At 39.8% G+C, this 6,304-nt stretch overlaps 1 pseudogene; it reads left to right on the top strand.

Moving 5' to 3' along the window:
• Positions 1 to 1,453: 1,453 nt before the first annotated feature.
• LOC122896343 lies at positions 1,454 to 3,579 on the top strand (annotated as a pseudogene).
• The last annotated feature ends 2,725 nt before the right edge of the window (positions 3,580 to 6,304 follow it).

Here is a 6,304-nt window from a genome sequence, read left to right as displayed (position 1 = left end):
CCCCAAAGATACAGATGTCGTGAAAAGAAGGGCCATCTGTAGCCCAATGTTTATAGCAGCAATGGCCACAGTCGCCAAACTATGGAAAGAACCAAGATGCCCTTCAACGGATGAATGGATAAGGAAGATGTGGTCCATATACACTATGGAGTATTATGCCTCCATCAGAAAGGATGAATATCCAACTTTTGTAACAACATGGACGGGACTGGAAGAGATTATGCTGAGTGAAATCAGTCAAGCAGAGAGAGTCAATTATCATATGGTTTCACTCATTTGTGGAGCATAACCAATAGCATGGAGGACAAGGGGCGTTAGAGAGTAGTAGGGAATTTGGGTAAATTGGAAGGGGAGGTGAACCATGAGAGACTATGGACTCTGAAAAACAGTCTGAGGGGTTTGAAGTGGCGGGGGGGTGGGAGGTTGGGGTACCAGGTGGTGGGTATTATAGAGGGCACGGCTTGCATGGAGCACTGGGTGTGGTGAAAAAATAATGAATACTGTTTTTCTGAAAATAAATAAATTGGGAAAAAAAAAGACAATGTCTAACAAATGGGTTGGGAAAACTGGACAGACACATGCAAAAGAGTGAAACTAGAAAACTTTCTTAGACCATGAACAAAAATAAATTTAAAATGAATGAAAGACCAAAATATGAAACAAGAAGCCATCAAAATTCTAGAAGAGAACAGAAGCAACAACTTCTTTTACTTTGGCCATAGCAACTTCTTACTAGACACATTTCTAGAGGCAAGGGAAACAAACAAACAATAACAAACTATTGGGACTTCAGGATAAAATGCTTCTGCACAGTGAAGGAAACAATCAACATAACCAAAAATCAACCTAGGGAATAGAATATAGTTGTCAGTGACATATCTGGTAAAAGGTTAGTATCTGATATCTATAAGAACTTACAAAATTCAGGGCACCTGGGTGGCTCAGTTGTTAAGCCTCTGCCTTTGGCTTCGGTCATGATCCCAGGGTCCTGGGATGGAGCCCTGCTTCGGGCTCCTGGCTTTGTAGGAAGCCTGCTTCTCCCTCTCTCACTGCCCCTGCTTATGTTCCCTCTCTCACGCTGTCTATCTCTGTCAAATAAATAAATAAAATCTTTTTTAAAAATGAATTTATCAAATTCGACACCCACAAAATACATAATTCATTTAAGAAATAGGCAGAAGATATGAATGGACATTTTTGCAAAGAATACATCCAGATGGCCAGCAAACATATGAAAAGATGCTCAACATCACTCATCATCGTGGAAATACAAATCAAAACCTCAGTGGGATATCAGCACACAGATGTCAAGATGGTAAAATTAACAACACAGTAAACAGATGTTGATGAGAATGCAGAGAAAGGGGAACACTTGGGTTTCATTAAACATGGGGTTGTATCTCTAGACAGCTGTTTTCTTCTGAAGCTCAGCCAGACCCACACAGAAGCAACCATGTCTGAAGGACCTGCAGTTGGCATTGATCTCATCATCACGTACTCTTGAGTGGCTGTCTTCCAGTATGGGAAAGTGGAAATAATTGCCAATGGTCAGGGAAACGGAACCACCCCAAGTTATGTTGCCTTCACCAGCACCAAACGATAGATCAGTGATGCTCCAAAGAATGAAGTTGTGATGAACCCCACCAACATAGTTTTTGATGCCAAACTCCTGATTGGACATAGATTTGATGATGCTATTCTCTAGTCTGATATGAAGCATTGTCCCTTCATGGTGGTGAATGATGTTGGCAGGCCCAAGGTTCAACTAGAATACAAGAGAGAGAAAAAAGCTTCTATGCAGAGGAGGTGTCCTCTATAATTTTGACAAAAATGAAGGAAATCGCAGAGGCTTACCTTGGGAAGATGGTTACCAATGCAGTTGTCACACAGTACCTGCATACTTCAATGACTCTCAGCATCAGGCTAAAATATATGCTGTAACTATTGTTGGTCTCAATATATTTTGAATCATCAATGAGCCAACTGGTGCTGCTATTGTTTATGGCTTAGATGGAAAGGTTAGAGCTGAAAGGACTATGCTTATCTTTGAGTTAGGAGGTGGCACTTTTGATGTGTTAATCCTTACAAGAAGATACTATCTTTGAGGTTAAGTCCACAGCTGGAGACTCCTACTTAGGTGGAGAAGACGTTGACAACCAAATGGCCAACCATTTTATTGCAGAGTTTAAAAGCAAACATAAGAAGGACATCAGTGAAAACAAGAAGGCAGTTCATTGTCTCGGTACTGCTCGTGAACATACAAGTCCTCCAGCATGCAGCCCAGCATTGAGATTGATTCTCTATACAAATGAATTGACTTCTATACCTCTATTACTTGCGCCTGGTTTGAAAAATTATATACTGACTTATTCCATGTCACCCTGGACCCTATAAAAGAAAACCATTTGGGATGTCAAGCTAGATAAGTCTCAGATCCATGATATTGTCCTAGAGGGTAGTTCTACCCATATCCCCAAGATTCAGAAACTTCTATAAGATGTCTTCAATGGAAAAAAACTGAATAAAGGCATCAAGCCTGATGGGGCTGTTGCTTATGGTGCAGCTGTCCAGGCAGCCATCCTTTCTGGACGCACATATAAAAATGTTCAAGATTTGCTTCTGTTGGATGTCACTCCACTTTCTCTTGGCATTGAAACTGCTGGAGGAGTCATGACTATTCTCATCAAACATAATACTGCCATTCCTACAAGACACAAACCTTCACTACCTACTCCAACAATAAGCCTGGTATGCTTATTCAGGTGTATGAAGGTGAGCATGCCATGACCAAGGATAACAAACTATTCAGCAAGTTTGAGCTGACAGGCATACCTCCTGTTCTTCATGGTTTTCTCAGATTGAAGTCACTTTTTATATTGAGGCTAATGGTATCCTCAATGTCTCTGCTATAGATAAGAGCACAGGAAAAGAGAACAAGATTACCATCACTAATGATAAGGGTTGCTCGAACAAGGAAGACATTGAGCTCATTCATGGTCCAGAAAGCTGAGAAGTACAAAGCTGATGAAGAGAAACAGTGAGACAAGTCGCCTTCCAAGAATTCACTTGAATCTTATGCATTGGACATGAAAGCAACTGTTAAAGATGAAAAACTTCAGGGCAAGATCAATGATGAGTACAAACAGAAGATTCTTGACAAGTACAATGAAATCTTCAACTGACTCGGTAAGTAGCAGACTGCAGAGAATAAGAATTTGAACACCAGGGGCGCCTGGGTGGCTCAGTGGGTTAAAGCCTCTGCCTTCGGCTCAGGTCGTGATCTCAGTCAGGGTCCTGGGATCGAGCCCCACGTCGGGCTCTCTGCTCAGCAGGGAGCCTGCTTCTCTCTCTCTCTGCCTGCCTCTCTGCCTACTTGTGATCTCTGTCTGTCAAATAAATAAATAAAATCTTTAAAAAAAAAAAAAGAATTTGAACACCAAAGTCTGCAACCCCATTATCACCAAGCTGTACCAGAGTGCAGGGGGCATGCCAGGAAGAATGCATGGAGGCTTCCCAAGTGGTGAAGCTCTTCTTTCTGGGGTTGCCTCTTCTGGGCCCACCATCAAAGAGGTTGATTAAACCAACCTGAGAATAGGTCTAATATTGTTCCACACAAAATATTTGAAGGACCCAAATTTGTAAAAATTTCATGGCAGTTTTAACATTGAAGCAAACAAACAGGGCATTCTTGATACTTGAATATGGAACATGTGCACAGGGAAAGGAAATAAACATTACATTTTGTAAGCATGATATTGTTAAGTGGAAAATGCGATGTCTTAAATAAAACTGTATTTAAAATTGGGAAAAAAAAAAGAAAGGGGAGCCCTCTTACACTGTTGGTGGGAATGCAACCTGGTGCAGCCACTCTACAAAACAATATGGAGGTTCCTCAAAATTGAAAAATAGTACTACCCTGTGACCTGGCAATTGCACTACTAGGTACCTACAAAAATGGCACAAAAATACTGATTCAAAGAGGCCCATGCACCCTGATGTATTTATCAGCATTATCAACAATAGATGTATTATATAAAGAGGCTAAATGTCCATTGAATGAGTAATAGATAAATAAGATGTGGTATATATAGAAAGAATGGGATATTACTCAACCATCAAGAGTAAAATGTTGCCATTTGCAAGGATGTGAATGTAGTTAGAGTGCATTAGGCTAAGCAAAATAAGTTACAGGAAGACAAATACCATATGAAGTTATTCATATGTGCAATTTTGGAAATGAAACCAATGGACACTTGGGATGTGAAAAAAGAGGGGGGAAGTGATATTTTTAACTATAGAGAACAAACAGAGTTGTTGGAGGGGATGTGTATGGCAGTCACACTAAATGGGTGATGCATATTACTTGTGTGATAAATACTGGGAGTTATACATAAGTGATGAATCACCAAATTCTATTATTTTTTTAAGATTTTATTTATTTATTTGACACAGAGAGAGAGAACACAAGCAGGGGGAGCAGGAGAGGGAGAAGCAGGCACCCCCCTGAGCAGGCAGCCCTATGTGGGGCTCAATCCCAGGACCCTGGGATCATGACCTGAGCTGAAGGCAGATGCCTAATGACTGAGCCACCCAGGTGCCCCCCCCAAATTCTATTCTATTTTTTTAAGGTTTTATTTATTTATTAGACAGAGATCACAAATAGGCAGAGAGGCAGGCAGAGAGAGAGAGGAGGAAGCAGGCTCCCCACTGAGCAGAGAGCTCGATGTGGGACTCAATCCCAGGATGCTGGGATCATGACTTGAGCTGAAGGCAGAGGCTTTAACCCACTGAGCCACACAGGCATCCCCAAATTCTATTCTTAAAACCAATACTACACTTTATGTTAACTAACTAAAATTTAAATAAAAACAAAAAAGATAATGTTGAAATTATATAGCCTTTAAATATATTTGAAATTTTAAAATATTTTTGTTTAATAATAATATGCATTTTTGAAAACATAATTAAAGGATAAAAAATGTCAGCAATGTTGCTACTCCATTTCAACCATAATTATTTTTGAGGTACATAGCCTCTGTTTCTTTTAAGTGTGTGCATGTGCGTGTAATGTTCATTTACTTTTTTCAAAAAAACCGAGGTCATACTTCACAATAGTAGAATATTTTCACTTAATTATTTGTCAAGGACATTTTCCACATCATTAAATGTTCTTCTTCAACATCATATTTAATGATTGCTTAGTGAGGTTTTTATTCATATGGATGTATAATTTTTAATGAGTATTATTGGATATTTAGTCTGTTGCTATTCTTTACAAATAAAACTTCAAAGTATTCTTCACAATGGCGTATATCTGAAACTAATGCAGTAATATTGTGTGTCAATTACACTCAAATTTTAAAGATTTTTCAAAAAATGAAGGAACATAAAATGAATAACACTGAAGTAGCATATTAAAATATATTCTTTTTTTAAAAGATTCTATTTATTTATTTGACAGACGGAGATCACAAGTAGGCAGAGAAGAAGGCAGAGAGAGAGGAGGAAGCAGGCTCCCCACTGAGCAGAGAGCTCAATATGGGGCTCGATCCCAGGACCCTGGGATCATGACCTGAGCTGAAGGCAGAGGCTTTAACCCACTGAGCCACACAGACACCCTTAAAAAAAATATTATTGAAATAAGACCTTGATGCCCATACATTATTTCCTTAGTATAAACATCTCTATTATGAATAAGGGCACACAAAATTCTATAACTTTTGATGAATATTGCCACATTATACTGGAATTTTAAAAATAATATTTAATTAAAAATAGAGCTTCCCTACGACCCTGCAATTGCACTCCTGGATATTTACCCCAAAGATACAGATGTCGTGAAAAGAAGGGCCATCTGTACCCCAATGTTTATAGCAGCAATGGCCACAGTCGCCAAACTATGGAAAGAACCAAGATGCCCTTCAACGATGAATGGATAAGGAAGATGTGGTCCATATACACTATGGAGTATTATGCCTCCATCAGAAAGGATGAATACCAACTTTTGTAGCAACATGGACGGGACTGGAAGAGATTATGCTGAGTGAAATAAGTCAAGCAGAGAGAGTCAATTATCATATGGTTTCACTTATTTGTGGAGCATAACAAATAGCATGGAGGACGAGGGGCGTGAGAGAGGAGTAGGGAATTTGGGTAAATTGGAAGGGGAGGTGAACCATGAGAGACTATGGACTCTGAAAAACAGTCTGAGGGGTTTGAAGTGGCGGGGGGGGTGGGGAGGTTGGGGTACCAGGTGGTGGGTATTATAGAGGGCACGGCTTGCATGGAACACTGGGTGTGGTGA

Source organism: Neovison vison, chromosome X (genome assembly GCF_020171115.1).
Source record: "Neovison vison isolate M4711 chromosome X, ASM_NN_V1, whole genome shotgun sequence".
NCBI lineage: Eukaryota > Metazoa > Chordata > Mammalia > Carnivora > Mustelidae > Neogale > Neogale vison.
Note: the sequence above shows the minus strand (reverse complement) of the source record. Positions and strands in the feature narration are given on the sequence as shown.